This window comes from Mustelus asterias, unplaced genomic scaffold (assembly GCF_964213995.1).
Source record: "Mustelus asterias unplaced genomic scaffold, sMusAst1.hap1.1 HAP1_SCAFFOLD_986, whole genome shotgun sequence".
NCBI lineage: Eukaryota > Metazoa > Chordata > Chondrichthyes > Carcharhiniformes > Triakidae > Mustelus > Mustelus asterias.
In genome coordinates, this window is record NW_027590932.1 from 112,046 (window position 1) to 131,697 (window position 19,652).

At 43.2% G+C, this 19,652-nt stretch overlaps 4 non-coding genes across 4 annotated transcripts; 2 read left to right on the forward strand and 2 right to left on the reverse strand.

The window, feature by feature from the left end:
• Positions 1 to 5,401: 5,401 nt before the first annotated feature.
• Positions 5,402 to 5,473, reverse strand: trnac-gca (transfer RNA cysteine (anticodon GCA)). The gene has a single exon. It is a non-coding gene; the product is annotated as a tRNA-Cys (tRNA).
• Positions 5,474 to 8,205: 2,732 nt separating this feature from the next.
• trnak-cuu (transfer RNA lysine (anticodon CUU)) lies at positions 8,206 to 8,278 on the reverse strand. The gene has a single exon. It is a non-coding gene; the product is annotated as a tRNA-Lys (tRNA).
• A 3,935-nt stretch (positions 8,279 to 12,213) lies between these two features.
• Positions 12,214 to 12,286, forward strand: trnat-ugu (transfer RNA threonine (anticodon UGU)). Its single transcript has one exon. It is a non-coding gene; the product is annotated as a tRNA-Thr (tRNA).
• Positions 12,287 to 18,659: 6,373 nt separating this feature from the next.
• Positions 18,660 to 18,733, forward strand: trnan-guu (transfer RNA asparagine (anticodon GUU)). The gene has a single exon. It is a non-coding gene; the product is annotated as a tRNA-Asn (tRNA).
• The last annotated feature ends 919 nt before the right edge of the window (positions 18,734 to 19,652 follow it).

A 19,652-nucleotide genomic window follows, 5' to 3' on the forward strand; every position in this document is an offset into this window, starting at 1 on the left:
CGAGGGAAATACACAGCAAGTCGGCAATAATCAGTGGAATGAGGACTGAGCTAAACTTTCACCAGAACGCTGTTTTTATAATTGCAACGTCCTGAGATTGAGAGCAGATAATTCACATTTGAGTTTCTTTGAGAGAAGAATGCCTGCCGTGTTTTATATGATAAGTTTCACAGGATCAGCAATGATGAGATTGGTGTGTTTTGGAAATTGAAAGTTACGCGTGAACAGCTTGTGGGACTATTTCATTTATCATTGCCGTCTTGCGGTGTGTTTTATGTTCTGACAAAACCTTTATTTATAATACACGCATTAGATGGTGGAAATTCTCAGCAGGTTTGGCAGAATCTGTGGACACGCATCAAATTTTAAACACTTCCATATGTCACCTGTGTTCCTGAAGGATACTGACTATAGTGTTCAAAAAAACTGACAAAACCTTTTCAAAGCAGCTGTCACATCGCTAAGTGTTATTAAATATTAAGGCATCACATTATTTCACAGCCATGTGGCACTTACACTTGCCCAATACTTGAATAATATTCGGCAACTGCAGTCATGGAGAAAGAGATAAAATTCGGGGCAAATGTTACTTTCTGAATCTTATGTTAGATCAATGACTCTGCCACATGGGTAAGGTATTCAACAGAATTAAAATTCTACAAAACAAGTATTTACATTGCAATCTGATATTCTCGGCTGGTCACATTGGTCATGATGTGGAGATGCCGTCGTTGGACTGGGGTAAACACAGTAAGAAGTTTAACAACACCAGGTTAAAGTCCAACAGGTTTATTTGGTAGCAAAAGCCACACAAGCTTTCGGAGCTCCAAGCCCCTTCTTCAGGTGAGTGGGAATTATGTTCACAAACAGGGCATATAAGGAGACAAACTCAATTTACATGAATAATGGTTGGAATAGATTCCTGGACCTGCAGAGTTTCACTGGCTGTCTTGTCTGGAGACAATACACATCTTTTTAGCCTGTCTTGATGCTCTCTCTACTCACGTTGTTTTGTTTCTTAAAGACTTGATACATTGGTCATGAGCAGAGTTCCTGGATTGGAGGAGTTAACATGTTCATTTCATATACGATGGGCTCCTCGATTCAAAATAAGGTGGAAACATAATCAAAATTAATATTTTAAAATTTTTTTCCCTGATTCTAGGTCGGTGTTGCATATGAACTGGATTGGAGCAGACAAAATGTTAATTTGTTCTTCACCATTTATTTAAAAAATGCCCTCAGCAAAGTCGCCACTGACATACTGTTGCTTTTCTACTTCGACTGTCACACTCACGGTGCAGTTGATGTAGGCTAGATGGATTTGCCATGGCAAGTGAGTGATGTTACGGTTATACGGTGACAAAAAGTGCCTCAGTAAGGTACTCTGGGCTAATATTCTCTGGATGATGTTTCAGCTATTTTTGAATGAGGTACGGAGACATTTTTTCACTCAAAGGCTTGTGAATCTTTGGAATTCTTTGATTTATTATCACATGTATTAGCATACAGTGAAAAGTATTGTTTCTTACGTGCTTCACAGAGAAAGCATACCGTTCATAGAGAGGGAAATGAGAGAGTGCAGAATGTAGTATTCCAATCAAAGCTAGATTGTAAGAAATTGATTTAAAGCATTGTTGGAGACTTTAAAATAGTTAGAATGAAGTTTTAGAAGCATAGAACGAGAGTGAAAGATAGAATTAGAAGGTATGCAGGGCACAGCTTGCAAGAGGTAGCCTCGCTCAGGCGCCATCCTGCATCAATTCTGTAGCCGCACAGAGGTCTGTGGATCTTCAGTTGATGAAGACGTTGAAGGTTGAGGTGGAGAGCTGTTGGAATCTAATTGAATGAAGGGCAATCGGGATAAACTGGGAAATTGGAGTTGAGGCTATGGATCTGCCTTTATTCAATCGTGGAGGAGGCACAATGGAACATGTGACCCAATTCTACTCCATTGACTCTATTCACTGGCAACACCAGATACGGCATCAATAGGTTCTGCTGGTAGAGTTCAGGGCAGTAATGGTGTGGAGTTGCCGGCGTTGGACTAGGGTAAGCACAGTAAGTAGTCTCACAACACCAGGTTAAAATCCAACATGTTTATTTGGTAGCACAAGCTTTCCTGTTGGACTTTAACCTGGTGCCGTGAGACTACTTACAGAACAGTAATATTAGTTGAAGCGTGTGTTCGAATCTCACCACTGCTATATGTCCAGTTAATTAACTTTGCGAAATACCTTTGTTATCACACGAATTCCATGCAACTCAAATGCAAATTATTGTTGGCAATTGTTGGAACCAGTTTCCTTGAATCATTGCATCGCAATGTTTCTGTGGTGTCGTGGTTGTCACATTGGCCTTATACGCGAAAGGTCCCCCGTTTGATTCCGGCAGAAATACTTTCATCATAAAGAGAAAAGGTTGCAAGATCTAAACAAACCTGACAGCATCTGTGGAGAGAGAATAGACCCAACGTTTTAAGTCTGGATGACCCTTCGTCAGAGCTCCGGACTCGAAATGTTGGCTCTATTCTCTCTCTACAGAGGCTGTCAGACCTGCTGAGATTTTCCAGCATTTTTTTATTTTTGTTCAGGTTCCAGCATCCGCAGTATTTTGCCTTCACAGAAACATTTCCAAATGCTTTTAATTTCAGAGGATTCGAGTATTGGAATTAGTTGCGCGTTTGTCACGAAGAAATGAAACGACCTACTGAGTGTTCCCAGTATTTTCTGATTGCAAAGTCAGGAATCACTCAGTGAAAGGAACAAAAGGAATTTCTGTGATAGATCAGAAGGTAGGATGAATTTCATGACACCAGGAATGGTGGGCAAGGCAACATTGAGCCAGTGATAGTACGGCCTGGGTGGTCTAGTGGTTCACAGTCAATGTTTCCACCGCTATGGCCCGGAATTAATGACAAACTGTTAACTAAACAGAGCACTTTGCTCAGCACGTACTGAATTTCTGGAGTTGAAAGTATCTGAAAATAAAGGAAGAAGACATAATTTACTTCAGTTGGTTACATGATGTTGGAATGACTGTGTGACAATGTCAGTAACGAAAGTGACCTGAAACGGAGCAGTGAAGACAGAGATGGTTATCAACGAATTTCAAATCTCTGATATCTGCTTTCCTGGCGTCCCGTGGTTAGGACTCGGCGCCATGTTCCGCGTTGGACTGCCAGGCAAGTAGTGAATAACTTCTTATTTAACTCTTCATTAACCGAATTGTCCAACATTATACCCGATGTGCTCCAACCACTGAGATGAATTAAATCAGAGCTGGAAAAATCGGAGATGTAACAACAGCAATAAACTCTGAAGAAGAATGAGATGGCAGACATTTATTACAAAAACAACTGACACACATGTCAAATTCTTCCTCTTTCAAATCGCATCGATTAACTCCTTGTTCCCCACCTCGGATATTTCCACATCCATCAAATATCACCCACCTGAAAATTCAACCTCTTCTTCGCTCCACTGATGATGATACACTAACTCCGCACGAGGCGCAGGAATTGGCTCCGTGGCTCAGTGGTTGGAGCACATCGGGTATAATGTTGAGCAATTTAAAGGTTTTTTATTAGTGGCACAATTAAGCTTACATTAACACCGCAATGAAGTTACTGTGACAATTCCCTCGTCGGCAGAACCGGCACCTCCTCGGGTAAATTGAGAGCGAATTTAGCATGGCAAATGCACCTAACCAGCACATCTTTCAGTCTGTGGGAGTAAGAAGGAGCACCCGCAGGAAACCCACGCAACACGGGGAAAACATGCAGACTCTGCACAGACAGTAACCAATGCCGGGAATCAAAACCGGGTCCCTGGCGCTGTGAGGCAGCAGTGCCACCATGTTGCCCAAAAATATATTCTCTTGTTCGTAAATGGAGAAAGAGCAGGCAATGTTTGCAAAGGTGACCTAGTTCTTTATTAATTCATTAGAAATGGGCGTCGCTGGCTGGCCAGCATTTATGGTCCATCCTGGTTGCCCTGGGACAGTTTGGAGTCAACCGCTTTGCTGCAGCTCTGGAATCAATGTAGGCCATGCCGTATAAGCGACGGCAGATTTCCTTCCCTAAAGCGCATTACCGAACTCCATGTTTATTTTTCCGACAATCGACAATGGTTTCATGGTCATCAGTAGATTCTTAATTCCAGATAGTTTTTATTGAATACAAATTGCACAACGTGCCGTGGCAGGATTCAAAACCGGGATCCCATAAAATTGGGTGAGGTCCTGGATTAATAGTCTCCCGTTAATCCCACTAGGCCATCGTCTTTCCTAGTTATAAGCTTTCATGTTGAAAGAGATTTGGGTGTGTTTGTACAAGGAACGCAGGAAGATAGCATGGTGGTGCAGCAAACAATAGGAAGGGAAATGGCATTTTGGTCCTTATTGCCAACAGATTGCTGTATAAGAATAAAAACGCCAACTTACATTTATACAGGATTTTGTTGGGAGCAAGTGTGAAATATTCGGTGCGTTTTTGATATCCACAATGCTTCTTTTTTAAAGGCTACCCTTCATTTGGAAACCCTGATGGGTTCCTGTGATGAGAGAGTTCTCCTGGGATGAGAGTCTGTGTAAATTGGGCTGAAATTCCCTGGAGTTTAGAATACTGAGAGGCAATCTTATTGAACCGACAGAATACTGAGAGATTGTTTCCCAGTCTCAGATGAGGACGCATCGGAGAACTGACACACAAACACATCCAGCCAAGACTCTAATTCTTAACTTTAATTGCATATTTGAAATCAATATATATTATACCATGTGATATGTATGATATGAATATTCATTAAATAAATAATGTTGACAACACCTGACAACAGTCGAGCGGCAACACTTGAGAAATATTTTTATTGTTGCCTAGGTTCACAAGCCGGAACTGCGCGACACTGAATACTTGGGGGGAAAATAAAAGGACAACCACCCGCCTCTGGATGGTACTGAGCCACCAACCATTTGCTTAAAGTCGAACGCAATAACGCATTCCGCCACTAAGACGAAGACACACTATATTAGGGTGTCAGCGAGTGTTGTATATATCCAACCCCAATTCTCTCTTTTTAAAACATAGTCGAGAACTATAACATGACCACATCGTTTACAATACTATGCAAGCCCCTTTGACTACTTTACTCCCCACAGTGTTGCAGCGATTTAGTGGTTTCCCGCTTCTCCCAACATGGGAAAGGGCCGTTTGATAGAGCAGAAAGGGACAAACTGTTTCCACTGACGATTGTCAGTAACCAAATAATTGGGATGGAAGGTAATTTATGAAAGACCGATTTCTATTTATGTGACGCCTTTCCGGGTTGGTGGACGTCACAATGCGCTTTGCAGCCAAATAAAGACAGTCACAATTGAAACTAAGGTAACAATTAGACAAGGAAGGGGGCACTCGGATTGAAACCGAGGGCCGTTTGATCTGCAGTCAACTGCTCTACCACTGAGCTATACCCCCTCAGCTGTAAGCGAATGCTCTGGTTCCAGCATAGTCTTATTAAGTGGTGGAGGGGGATCCAGTGGTCAGACTGCATCCCGCTTTGTCTCAGAGTTACTGGTTTCTGAGTGAAGTCGGAGAGCTCAGCGTTAACGTTAGCGAGATGTTTTCTTGTGATTTGGCTGAGATTTGGATCCAGGACTAGGTGATGTTTGTGTCAATCTAATCGATAAAATCTACCCCATTGTCATACAGATTTGACCTTGTATCCCCATCTCTATTGGCAGCGCTTTGCAGCCTATCACTGTCCTTCACTATCTGTGTTTGTTCTTGAACTGTTGCCCATGTAACATTTCCAATTCGGACACAAATATAGATCGAACTCCACTGCTTCTGACAGAGCTGTATTCGATCAGGAAACAACTCAGGTTTGTTAAATGGATTATCAAAAACTTTATATCTTGGCGTATCGAAGCCGGTCTCTGACCCTGAAAGCGCCAAATCCGAAGCACTGGACCACCAGGATTTCATTCTCCTCATTTTCCCATGTACTGAATACAAGAATATGCACAGTGCCAATTATTCACAGTCGCATTCTCCTTCCAGCCTTGTGCACGTTGTTCAGCTTTGAAATTAGTCATCTTTTCACATTAGCTTCCAGTGTGATGAAAGCAGAGCAGTGATAAGCTGAAGTTTTTCAACAGATTTACCACAATAAGGTTTAAAACAAACATTACTCTTTGAATATGGTGAGCTACAGTGAAATTTAATGTAGTAGAAGGTAGCTCATTCATTCTGACAGGAAGTACCAGCAATTGCAAAGTAAGTATGACGTCGAGATACCGGCATTGGACTGGGGTGGGCATAATAAGAATTCTCACAGCGTCATGTTAAAGTCTAACAGGTTCATTTGTTCCGATAATAAAATAAATTTGCTGTATTTTATCAGCGCCCCGAAAGCTCCTGACTCCAAATAGACCTGGTGTTGTAAGACTTCTCAATGTAAATATGAATTGTTGTGGGTAATTGACAGGATTGTGGAATGGGGCAGATTTTTCCTTCTTCCTGTTCAACCTGCCACAAGTATCTCTCCCGTTTTCGACCAGGGAGCAATATCCCCTCTCCTTAATTCATGTGTTGCACGAGAGCAATGAATCATCATTCCCTAACCGTGAATCGAACCCAGACCATGGCAGTGAAAACAGCGAATTCTATCGACGAAACCAACACGGAAATTGAGGTGACCTGAGCATTATTGAGCAATTGTGGGCGTGTGTGTGCGTGTGTGATTTGGGAGAAAGGTCACGTGCTCTCGGGTAATCCCTGATGAATGAAGCCTCCGATCTCTTTATCGCTGAGCGTTTTGTGTTCTTGAGAAATCGTCCTCTGAGGCTGATGCAATGAGGCCAGGAGAGTAACTCACTGCACCGTCTGCAATGTGATTGCGGTGCGATTTGCTGAAAGCTGTTAATTTTATAAAAATAATCTTTTTGCGAATTGTAAAAGAAATGCCCTTCAGTACCCGGTAAGAATTCTCACAACACCAGGTTAAAGTGCAACAGGTTTGTTTGAAATCACGAGCTTTCGGAGCGCAGCTCCTTCATCACTCACGCTGAGGATTCACCACATTTTTCTGTCTTTGAATGAAAGCAATAGATATCTCGTCAGTTCCCCGGTATCCTGAGTGTACGACACTGATTTCAACAATACACTGCTTTAAATGTTTGTTTTCAATGTGAAATTAAGTAGTTTGATTCCATGTGAAGGATTTAAACTTACACTCTTCCGGGAAGATTCTGACGTAGTGGTAAAATGAGTGGAGTATGAATCCTGTGGCCCAGGCTCAGAGGTCACGATCCCACTGCAGTCTAGAACTGAAACGGAAGTGAAAGCTCGTCTCAGTAATGAAGCTTTGTTTTCTGATTGTCATGAAAACACATCTTGCAGAAGGAAATCTGCCATCCTTCTCCTTTCTGGCCTCCATAGGTCTCCAGAGGAAAGGCAATGTGATTGACTCTTAACTGCCCTCTAAAATGGCCCAGCAAAATACTAAGTTCAGAGGGAAATAGGGATGGACAACAAATGGTCGCATTGACAACAAAATATATATTGCATTCGCAGCATTTTAAGAAATGATTAATTCTCATTTTGTTTCATTTCATGTCAAACAGGGTGACATATTCTGGTGTCTTATTATTTAAGACCTCAACCTTTCAACTGTTCAGACAGGTAAGATTCAGTCAGAGAAAAGTGAACTACTGTGATCCAAAACTAGGTTTTGTAGTTGCTGCGAATCCCACCTCAAATCAGAAAATGTTGGAAGCACTCATCGGCTTCAACAGCTTCTGTGGAGAGGGAAAGAGAGTGAATGATTCAGGTTGCTGACCTTTGACCCTAACTGGAAAAATTAAGTCAAGGAAAATAGAGAGGGAGAGGAGGAAAGGACAAACGGTCTTTTGATCGGATGGAAGGCTGGAGTGATTGAATTACAATGGAGATGATTATTGTTCCCACTGACACAATCTCGCAGATCTGGGTTTAAATCTCATAATAAATGAGAACAAAACCACTCGCTGAGTTCAGCGCTCAACTCCCCGCCTTCCAGTGAACTGGAGGCAGTTTTCAGTCACAAACCCACAACTGTGAGAGAAACAACGCAGAAAGCAGAAATACTCAGTTTGAGCGGTGACACTTCTGGAGGAATGGAGATCTGGAATTCACCCAGGAATGAGGCAAAGTTTAAAAATCAACGTCGCCCAACGTGGGGCTCGAACCCACGACCCTGAGATTAAGAGTCTCATGCTCTACCGACTGAGCTAGCCGGGCACACGTACTCAAATGCTTTCCATAACCTAAAATGCATGGAGACAAATACGGTTTTTCCATCTGGTGTCTCAGCTTGTTCTGATTTCAAAGTTTGCAATGAATCCACCGACAGAATCCCCAAAGTTCCTATCCATTCCTCTCAATCATTAATTACATTATTCACATCTTCCAATTCTTAGCTTCACCTCTCCCAAATATTCCAAACTCCTCTTACATCATTCACCTTATTATTCTTTGTTCTTAATAATTTAGCCAGGGGTGGAGGGAACTCAACATTTACACTGTTAAACTGTTTCCCAGTTTCCGACTTTTCAACAAGATCACCTCTGATTATTCGAAACTCCAGAGCGAACAGACTCATCCCACTGATTCTCTGCTCCCAGGAGAAACTCATAAATCAATCCAGTGAACCTCGGTTACACACAGACAGCTAAATAATGGACAGAGCAAGGAGCAAAAGATGTCAACGTAATAAAAACATCGTCAGTGAGTCTGAGGGAGTTGTATAGAGACAATGAAAAAAAGAGATAGCGAGTGGGGTACACATCCACAACCCACGAATGAATAACAATAATCACACAGCCAGCTGTCTCAACCAACAAACAAGGGGTCCTCTAAACTGGTGAACAGAGATAAAGTGAATGGCCACAAGCATATTAACCTTTTAATGTCTTGATTTTCTTGTGTGAGTGTTGTGTTGATAGATTGCCTGCACTGTGTGCCCAGGTTCTCAAACCAAATCCCACGTAAACCAATCCCAACGTTTGCACTGAAAATACATTTGTAAAACCTATGACTTGTCCAATATGAAACAACAGCTGATTGAGGGATCGAGCCCGGCATGTGAACCCGAGATCGCTCACACGTTTGTAGATATTTACTCCCCAGGCCCGAGTCATACCTCTCGTCCAATGAGCCACTGCTGCGGATGTTATTCAATGAAAATATTTCCATTGACATCCAAAGCTGCTCAGACTTCTGCAGTGAAAGGTGAAAATGCTGGAAAAACTCAGAAAGCCAGACAGCTCGTGTGCACAGGAAAACAAATCTTATATTTTAGCTCCATAACCTTTCATTGGGAACAACTGGAAATTTTTAGAAATGTAGGAAGTTTTAAACAAGTGTTTTCCAGCAGCATAACAAGAGGGTTTGAGGCCTCTTGCCGGGTGTAAACCAGGAGAGATTAAATGAGGGAAACAAAGTAATTTAAAGTAATTAAACCACAGAATGGGGCCATTCCTCAGTCCCTTACAGGACTCAGTTGTGTTGTGGATGAAGGGGAACCTGTGAGTGTAATGTACGTAGATTACATTGGAGCCACAGTGATGAGTTGGTGGGTTTGAAAAATTGAAATTTACACTTAGGAACATAGAATTAGGAGCAGAAGTGGGCAAATTCAGCGCTTCGAGCCTGAACCATCATGCAATCAGTTCATGACTGATCTCTCCCTGCTCTCAAATCCACCTCCCTACCTGTTCCAATATCCCCTCATCCATTTAAATATCAGGAATATATCTGTCTCTTTCTTGAAATCATTTAATGATTCAGACTCAACCGTGCCATACGGCAATGCATTCCACAAATTCACGACCCTCAGTGAGAAGCAGTTCCTCCTCATCTCAGTTTTAAATCTACCACCTCTCAAACTATACATTCGACATGGTGTTCCCGATTGCGCATAAGAAAAAAAGATTTTACTTTCTTCAATCCTATTTAGAATTTTATACACCACGATCGCTTCAGCATCTTGTGGGACTATTTCACCTCACTGTTGATTTCATGTCCCAGCAAGCATAATCGGTGTTGTCATTAGCTGAAGCAGTCACTGATGTTCCATCCAAACTGGACACATTAAGGGATATATGGTAAGTCATTTTGAAAAACACAGTTCACCCGTGACCCTGGGAGTCCAGTGGGTTGTATTCAGTACTCCCCAGTGTTGTTTGTTTGCAATTCCCGCTCAGGAAACGATTATTTATCGCTCTCGACAAACTATTAAAAAATAACCTGATTTACTATCTGATCGAAAGCCGATCTATGAATATCAGCCGAGTGAGTTTTGCAAGTCTACATCACAGCTGGAAATCTCACATGTGCAACAGGTCAAGAACAAACACAATAGCAAGAAAGACAGTGATAGGCTCCAAAGCGCTGACAATAGAGATGGTGATGTAAGGTAAAATTTGGATGGTAAATTGGTCAGATTTTGGCGTTCACACTGAATTATTCAACTTTTCCCTCACTCTGCAACGAAAATATTTGGGAAAGGTTCTCCCCAGTTTCGAACAGTCGGAAGTGAAATTAGTAACTGTATGTGGAATGTCTGTTGTATGTTGTCACTGATTGAATGTATCACTGGGGAGGAAACAGAAGGTGCCATATTGCAACAGAGACGTGCTTGTGGTGAATGTAGTCAGGCCTGGCGCGAAAAATAAAGCAACACATGTAGTGTGTGTAAAGCAAGTTGTAAAACAGGCTACAAGCAGCTGGTCTGGTGGTCAGAGTTTGACACTTTCACTGCTGTTTCGATTGGTGGTCAGGTAATGGAGATTTGTTGCTCTCATCCAAACCGTAAAAACAAATGTCAGGTATTGCCTGGTGGAACATATAAAACACAATCTCGCCTCATGTCCTGAAGTGAAGACTGAGCAAATTCAACAGGAGGTTTTTTTTGTCATTTCTGGCTGGATATTGGGAACCAGACAAGATTAAGGGTAGTTCAAATGGTGCTGGTCCTTCACTGCAGCTCATTCTGTTTCTGACTGGATGTGATCCCTGCTTGTTATACAGTTCAGGATTAATTGATTCAGTGAAGGAGCAGGCTCAAGACAACTGATGGACTGTCGCACTCCTTTGCTGCTAATTTCAATAACAATACCAGTAAAGGACACAGCTGCTTACGTGGTAACGTCGCCGAGTAATCTAAGCCAGTGGCTGAAGGTCCAGTCTCTCCCGAGTTGTTGATTCGACTGCAGCCACTGCCAGAATGGGTTTGAGTTTTGGTCCCTGCAGTTGAAGTCCAGCATTTCAGATTGAATGCAAGAGTTTGTGCCGTGTCGTTTTTGGCATGAAGAAAGAGGAGCGACATACCAATGTAAACAGGTGTTGAGGTAAAGGAACGATGTGGAAGGACTGGAGCAAATTATCGTGGATTCTGGAATCGGAAACAAAAAGAGAAAATGCTGGAAAATCTCACCAGGTCTGGCAGCATCTCTAAGGAGTGAAGAAAGCTGACATTTCGAGTCCAGATGACCCTTTGTCAAAGCTGGGAGGAGTGGAGCTGCTCCGACAGAGAATACAAACGGGAACACCGGTTGAATGGCTGTCTGTCGAAATAAACAGCAGGATTGCAAACATTGAGACTGCAGTCCCGGCCCAGGGGATGGATTGGGATTTTCTTACTGAGGTTCAAATCCTGTCATGTACACTTCCCGTCATTCCTCATTGTGACTTTTTTTACTGAAATTTATTGGAAATGAAGCAATGGCAGCAGAGATGATCAACTCACTGCAAATTTGTCACATCAGCGTCACTGAGGGTCTCGTGATCAGCGTCGGCGCCGTGACGCGGTTTCGATTCCCAGTCACGGAGTGAATAAATTTTTGTTCATTTCTTCATTTAATAAAAACAGCGTCCGTGAAGGGAACAACAAGCTAAATCTTCCAGCTGGATGAACTTGTATCAGAGCTGGAAAAATTAGAGATGTAACATTAACGATAAACTCTGAAGAAGAACCACATGACACACACAACATATATGTCACGTACATACAAAATACACATGTCAAATCATGTCACTTTCAACTTCTGCCTTTTAAATTCCTGCTCTCCACCTCAGACATTTCCACATTCATGAAAAATCTCCGTCCTCAAATCCCATCCTGGTCCTCAATCCACGGATAACGCTGCATTTACTGGAAGCTCATTGCAGCATTTGGCTCTATAGGTCAGTGGTTAGAACACTGGTCTTGTAAACCAGGAGTCGCGAGTTCAATTCTCGCTGGAGCCTGTGAGCAAGGTTTAGCTAATAGAAGCTGTCGGAAAGGGGAATAGAGTCTGGGAGACGAAATAGGGAGCTTTGATGAGTGGAGGCGCAGATCGAGTGCAATTTTGGAAAGCGAATAGGTATTTACTTCTTCGTCAAAAAATAGAAAGAGCAGGGCATATTTGAAGAGCTGAAAAAGGTCAGTGTCGATATTCAGCATAGAATAGATGCGTTTGTACAAGGAATGCATAAAGCTAGCATGTCGGTGCAGGCAATGATTGGAAGGAAAATTGCATTTTAGTCTTTATTGACGGCAGACTGGAGTCCAAGTATAATGAGGTGTTGCTGAAGTAGCACAGGGTTTTGTTGAGACCACATGTTGAATATTCTGTGCAGATATGATATTCACATTTAATAAAAGATGTGTTTGCATTTGAAACGGTGCAGATAAGGTTCAGCAGATGATCCCTGGGATGAGGGAGTTGTCGTATGATGAGAGGCTGAGTAAATTGGGCTGAAAGTCTCTGGAGTTTGGAAGGATGAGAGGCGATTTCGTTAAACCTACACAAGACTGATTGGGTTTGACAGGATGGATGCTGAGAGATTTCTTCTGCTTGTCGGGAAATCTAACCCACGACAGTACAGTCTCAGGAAAATGGGCTGGTCATTTCGGCCTAAGAAAAGGCGAAATTACTGTACTGAAATGGTTGTGAATCTTTGAAATTCTCTATGCCAGACAGTTATGGAAGCTCCATCATCGAATACATTTAAGGTTGGGATAGACAGGTTTCTGGCCTCTCGGGGAATTCAGGAATATGGGGAGCTGGTGAAAAACTGAGTTGTAGCCCAAGATCAGCCATAACGGTATTGAATTTCGGGAACACGCTCGATGGACCGAGTGGTCTACTCCTGCTCCTATTTATTGTGTTCATGTGTATGATCAAGCCAGTAATTCATGTTAAAATAAAAGCATAAAGTGCTGGAAGTTCTCAGCAGGTCTTGCAGCAAATGTGAAGCGGACAGAGAGTTAAGGTTCTGAGTCTAATATGGCTTTTTTAAAACTAGTAACTGAGTGTGAGTTACAACAATTAGCACAATATCGAGACAGGGAATTGAATTGAATCCAAGCAGTGAAAGCCCTGAATTTAAACTCCTGTATTATTTCGGCAGTAAACTTGTTCTGGAAACTTACCTGCCAATTGAAAGTGTGGAGGTTTGAGAGCACCCCGAGCCAAATGGACTCCCGCTATTCCTGTTTCTGCTTATATTCCCGACATAGATTTACTTTGTGCCCTTCTGTAACAGTGAAATATTGTCCAAACTTTGCCAGTCTTGCTGTTATTCAGTAAATTACCATACTGTTATGATACAGAGGCTCATCCCCTTTATCTCACCTCGTAATCTGGAAAAACTATTTGTGAAACTACTAACTGTTTTTAATTAACGTTCAGAGGCTTATTAATGATAAAAATGCCTGTCATTCACTTTGAGTGAATAATTAACAAGCTATTTTATTCAAATAACCAAGAACTTTAAGTAAACAAGTAAAACATGTTAAGTAAGGTACGGTTCGACTGAAATGCAGTTCGAATAAGACTGTGAACATTCATTACCAAAACTGTAATAACAGAATTTCAGTCACTCTCAAAGAAATTATACAAACAGCCTCGATGGATTCAGAAGATTTTGGAGTTCTTCAGTAATTGTGCGGTGTCTGTAAGGTCTTTCTAACTCCGTATCCTTCTGTTAGATAGTTTTCTTAAGCGAATTTTAACTGTCAGGGGTGGAGAACTGCTGTAGAGGCAAATGTTCTTTTGACTGGCTGCCCTGGCCTCTGGAGATGGTCATCCAAGATATTATCGAGCGATGGCTGTTCCTCTGGCCTTTTTTTACCTGATGTGGTGATGCCGGCGTTGGACTGAAGTAAACACACTAAGAGTTTTAACAACACCAGGTTAAAGTCCAACAGGTTTATTTGGTAGCAAATGCCATTAGCTTTCAGAGCGCTGCCCTTTCGTCAGATGGAGTGGATATCTGCTCGCAAACAAGGCACACAGAGACAGAAAATCAAGTTACAGAATACTGATTAGAATGCCAATCCTTGCAGCCAGCCAAGTCTCAAAGATACAGACAATGTGCGTGGAGGGAGCATTAGACACAGGTTAAAGAAATGTGTATTGTCTCCAGACAGGAGAGCCAGTGAGATTCTGCAAGTCCAGGAGGCAAGCTGTGGGGGTTACCGAAAGTGTGACATGAATCCAATATCCCGGTTGAGTCCGTCCTCATGTGTGCGGAACTTGGCTATCCATTTCTGCTCCATTTCAGCGACTCTGCGCTGTCGTGAAGGCCGCCTTGGAGAACGCTTACCCGGAGATCAGAGGCTGAATGCCCGTGACCGCTGAAGTGCTCCCCCACAGGAAGAGAACAGTCTTGCCTGGTGATTGTCGAGCGGTGTTCATTCATCCATTGTCGCAGCGTCTGCATGGTTTCCCCAAATTACCGTGCCTCGGGACAGCCTTTCCAGGTAGACAACGTTGGCCGACTTGCAAGAGTAGGTACCGTGTATCAGGTAGATGGTGTTCTCACGTGAGATGATGGCATCCGTGTCGATGATCCGGCACGTCTTGCAGAGGTTGCTGTGGCAGGGTTGTGTGATGTCATGGTCCCTGTTCTCCTGAAGGCTGGGTAGTTTGCTGCGGACAATAGTCTGTTTGAGGTTGTGTGGTTGTTTGAAGGCAAGAAGTGGGGGTGTGTGGATGGCCTTGGCGAGATGTTCGTCTTCATCAATGACATGTTGAAGGCTCCGGAGGAGATGCCGTAGCTTCTCCGCTCCGGGGAAGTACTGGACGACGAAGGGTACTCTGTCCACCGTGTCCCATGTTTGTCTTCTGAGGAGGTCGGTGCGGTTTTTCGCTGTGGCGCGTTGGAACTGTCGATCAATGAGTCGAGCGCCATATCCTGTTCTTATGAGGGCCTCTTTCAGCGTCTGGAGGTGTCTGTTGCGATCCTCCTCATCCGAGCAGATCCTGTGTATTCGGAGGGCTTGTCCGTAGGGGATGGCTTCTTTAACGTGTTTAGGGTGGAAGCTGGAGAAGTGGAGCATCGTGAGGTTATTCGTGAGCTTGCGGTACAGTGAGGTGCTGAGGCGAGCGTCCTTAATGGAGATGCGTGTGTCCAAGAATGCAACCAATTCCGGAGGGTAGTCCATGGTGAGCCTGATGGTTGGATGGAACTTGTTGATGTCATCATATAGTTGTTTCAGTGATTGTTCACCACGAGTCCAAAGGAAGAAAATGTCATCGATGTATCTAGTGTATAGCATCGATTGAAGGCCCTGTGCGTTGAAGTCGTCTTGGTCGAACATGTGCATGAAGATGTCGGCATATTGACGTGCGAATTTTGTCCCCAGGCTGTTCCGTGTTTCTGGATGAAGAACTGGTTGTTGAAGGTGAAGACATTGTGGTCCAGGATGAAGCGGATGAGTTGTAAAATTGCAACTGGAAACTGGCAGTTGTCGGCGTTGAGTACTGAGGCCGTTTCAGCAATGCCATCATCGTGGGGGATGCTGGTGTAGAGTGCTGAGACATCCATTGTGACGAGGAGTGTTCCTAGTTCAATTGTTCCATGTGTGTTGAGTTTCCGTAGGAAATCCGTAGTGTCTGGGGGTTCTTTGTACCATGGGCTTCAGGATACCCTCGACATAGCCAGAGAGGTTCTCGCACAGGGTCCCATTGCCCGATACGATGGGACGGCCGGGTGTGTTTGCCTTGTGTATCTTTGGGAGGCAGTAGTGATCTCCAACGCGGGGAGTACGTGGGATGAGAGCACGGAGGGTGCTCTGAAGGTCCGAATCAAAGGTTTTGATCGGAGTGCTGAGTTGACGGGTGTGTTCTTTGGTCGGATCTGTGGGTAACTGTCTGTAGTGTTCCTCGTTTTTCAGTTGTCGGTACACTTCTTTGCAGTAATCCGTTCTGTTCAGTATGACGATGGCCTCTGAGTGCGGAATTGTCTCCTCAACTCAGTCCGAAATGGTTGACACACCATCCGGATAATGTGAGCCCAGTTCAAAGCACTCCAGACTCCAGCAAGAGGCGGGGGAGGAGTGGGGGTGGGGGTCGGACGGGGTGTTGCGGGGGGGGGGGGGGGAGGGGGCGTGGAGGGAAGAGGGGCGGTGGAAACAATCTCGCAGCATGTACACTGTCAAACAGTCTCGCCGTTCCAGACTTTTCAATGAGATTACTTTTCATTTTCCCAAACCCCAGGGAGAACAAGGCAACAGCAATGAATCTCTCCTCCAAGGGCAACTGCCTCATCACAACAATCAATCCAGTGAATCTTGGTTCCACAAACAGCGCGAGAACAGAGGGAAATAAGAGCAAAGTATGGAAAGTTTATAGAGGCACAAAGAGAGACTGAGACAGTGAAAGGGACTGACGTCGATACACAGAAACAAAGTGACAGATAGTGGGGGAGTCAGCCACATCCAATGAATGAATAACAATGTCGACAAAGCCAGCGGCCGGAGTCCACAAGGATTGGGTCCTTGAACCGTTGACTAGGGACAAAGAGAATGTTGAAAAGCATAGTCAACTTTTGAAAACATCTCGAATTACTTGAGAGGCAGTTTCCCAAACCAAACCGTGAGAAAACTCATCCTGCCCTGTCCACGGCAAAGAAATGAGCAAGACTTCGCCACTGCGAACAACGACGGGACTCATTTGGGATTTGAACCCAGGGCCTCTCGCAAACTTGCAAATCATAACACCCAAAGCGAGGATCATACCCCTAGACCAACGAGCCACTGCTGTAAGGTCGCCTCAAATACAGATATTATATTGCCTTACAAATCTGATCTGACAACTGCAGTGGAAGGGGGAGCGCTGGAAAAACTCAGGAAGCCAGGCAGCATGTGCACACAGGGAAAGGAATCTCCTCTTATACCTGCATCACTTTTCTTTTCAACTGGTAAAGGTTGGAGATGTAGGAAGTTTTAAACAAGTGAAATCCAGGAGCGAGAAAGAATAACAACAGGAAAGGGCTCTGATAAGGCTCAATTCAGGAGAGATAAATGAACAAGTACTGTGTATCCCATGGCCTGAGAGTGAGGAAAGCAGAGTATCACAGAATGTTTGCACCGCAGCATGAGACCATTCACAAGATCTTTGAAGCAGTCGCGTGTCCTGTGGGTAATAGGGAGCCGGTGGGTGTACTGTGCAGTGATTACACAGGAGCTGCAGTGATGAGGTTGGTGGATTTTGGAAATTGGGAGGAACACATGAGCAGCTTGTGTGACTATTTCACCTCATTGCCGCTTTTATACGGCAGCGAAAAGTAATCGTTGTTGCCACTGGATGAAGGACTAACTTATGTTCAACCTGAACAGCACATTTTGAAAGAGAGACTTACCTCTGGTGGAAATAGATCTGAGATGAAAATAATGAAATATAAAATGAAGTAAATTAGATAAAACATCCAACGTATTAGAAATATTGGGACGTCAAACCTATTAGAAATATTGGGTTTACAGTAAGTGACATGAACTGGTGCTGTGATCGCAGATATAGAACTGGGACCACCATCACACCGAGTGAATCCGCTGTCTGTTTAAATGTTGATCAAAGAAAACTTTTAATCATCTTGCACAATGGAACAGACGGGAACTCATTCAATAAGCACCCTTCACTCACAAATAACAGAAAAGGTCAATTTCATCTCGCAACTTTCAGCCTTTTGCCATCTTCTGTACATTTACCAATACGATTTATAAAGTAAGTGAATAGAGTTTGTGATGGTTAAAAAAAACGCATTCACACCCTTGGGGTACGTAAGCACAGTGACGCACACAGAGGAGCAAACATAAGTATAGACCACGCGAGACAGAGGACTAACGACCGACAAAACGGAAGCTTGGCATTAAGGGAATATAGCTTAGGAATGGAGCATTTGACTACAGGTCACGACGTTTCTGCATTCAAGTCGAAAGACTGCTTTCGCGCTTAATTGATTTTTTTTTCAATTAAAACTGCCCTTCATTGACTGGAAAGTGCTTTGTGACGTCCGCTTGTCGGGATAGGTTCTATATAAATGCAAATATTTCATGATCTTCAATCCGAGTCCTCTGTTACTGAGCCCAGTCAGTGGGAACAGTCTGACTCTATCAAACTATCTATCAAGGACTCTATCAAACGGCCCTTTTCCATGTTAGGAGAAGGGATTAACCATTACACCACAACAACACTGTGGGGTAAAATAATAAAATATACATGTTTAGATTTCTGAACGATGCCATAATTTGGTCTTTCTGTGTCAGGTTTGGTGAAAATTGACTTGGCGTCTAACGTGCAGCCAACACGCTGTCACCCTGATTTAGGATGCCATGTAAGCTTGGTATGCGTCAGTCTCTGTGGCGCAATTGGTTAGCGCGTTCGGCTGTTAACCGAAAGGTTGATGGTTCAAGACCATCCAGGGACGGGGTTTCACTTTTTTTTCCTCTCCATCTGCTTTCATTGTCTCTCAGTTTTTGAGTGTCACTGAGTCCTTGGGCGACACTAAAAAAAAACTTATCGTGTGTTTCTGCCTCTACTGTTAAGACCATAAGACCATAAGACATAGGAGCGGAAGTAAGGCCATTCGGCCCATCGAGTCCACTCCACCATTCAATCATGGTTGATTTCAACTCCATTTACCCGCTAGCCGACGTTAGTTTATTGAACATATATCTCCAACATATTATTTGTAACAATTTATATATTTCAAATATTGTTAAACTCAATAACTGAACTCGAAACTTTAACCCATGTTTGATCTTGGGTTTCCATTTTCTTGCCCATTCCTCTTCTTTCTCAGATAGATCAGGAATCTGTCTGTCCCAACCTGAAATGTGTTCAATGAGGGAAATACACAGCAAGTCGGCAAAGATCAGTGGAATGAGGACTGAGTTAAACTTTCACCAGAATGCTGCTTTTATAATTGCAAAGTCCTGAGATTGAGAGCAGATAGTTCACATTTGAGGCGTTTCACTTCTTTGAGAGATGAATGCCTGCCGTGTTTGACAAGGTACGTTTCACAGGATCAGCAATGATGAGGTTGGTGGGTTTTGGAAATTGAAAGTTACACGTGAACAGCTTGTGGGACTATTTCATTTATCGTTGCCGTCTTGCGGTGTGTTTTACGTTCTGATAAAACCTGTATTTATAATACAAGCATTAGATGGTGGAAATTCTCAGCAGGTTTGGCAGAATCTGTGGACACGCATCAAATTCTAAATACTTCGATGTGTCACCTGTGTTCCTGAAGTATACTGATCCTTGTGTTCAAAAAAACTGATAAAACCTTTTCAAAGCAGCTGTCCCATCTCTAAGTGTTATTAAATATTAAGGAATCACATTAT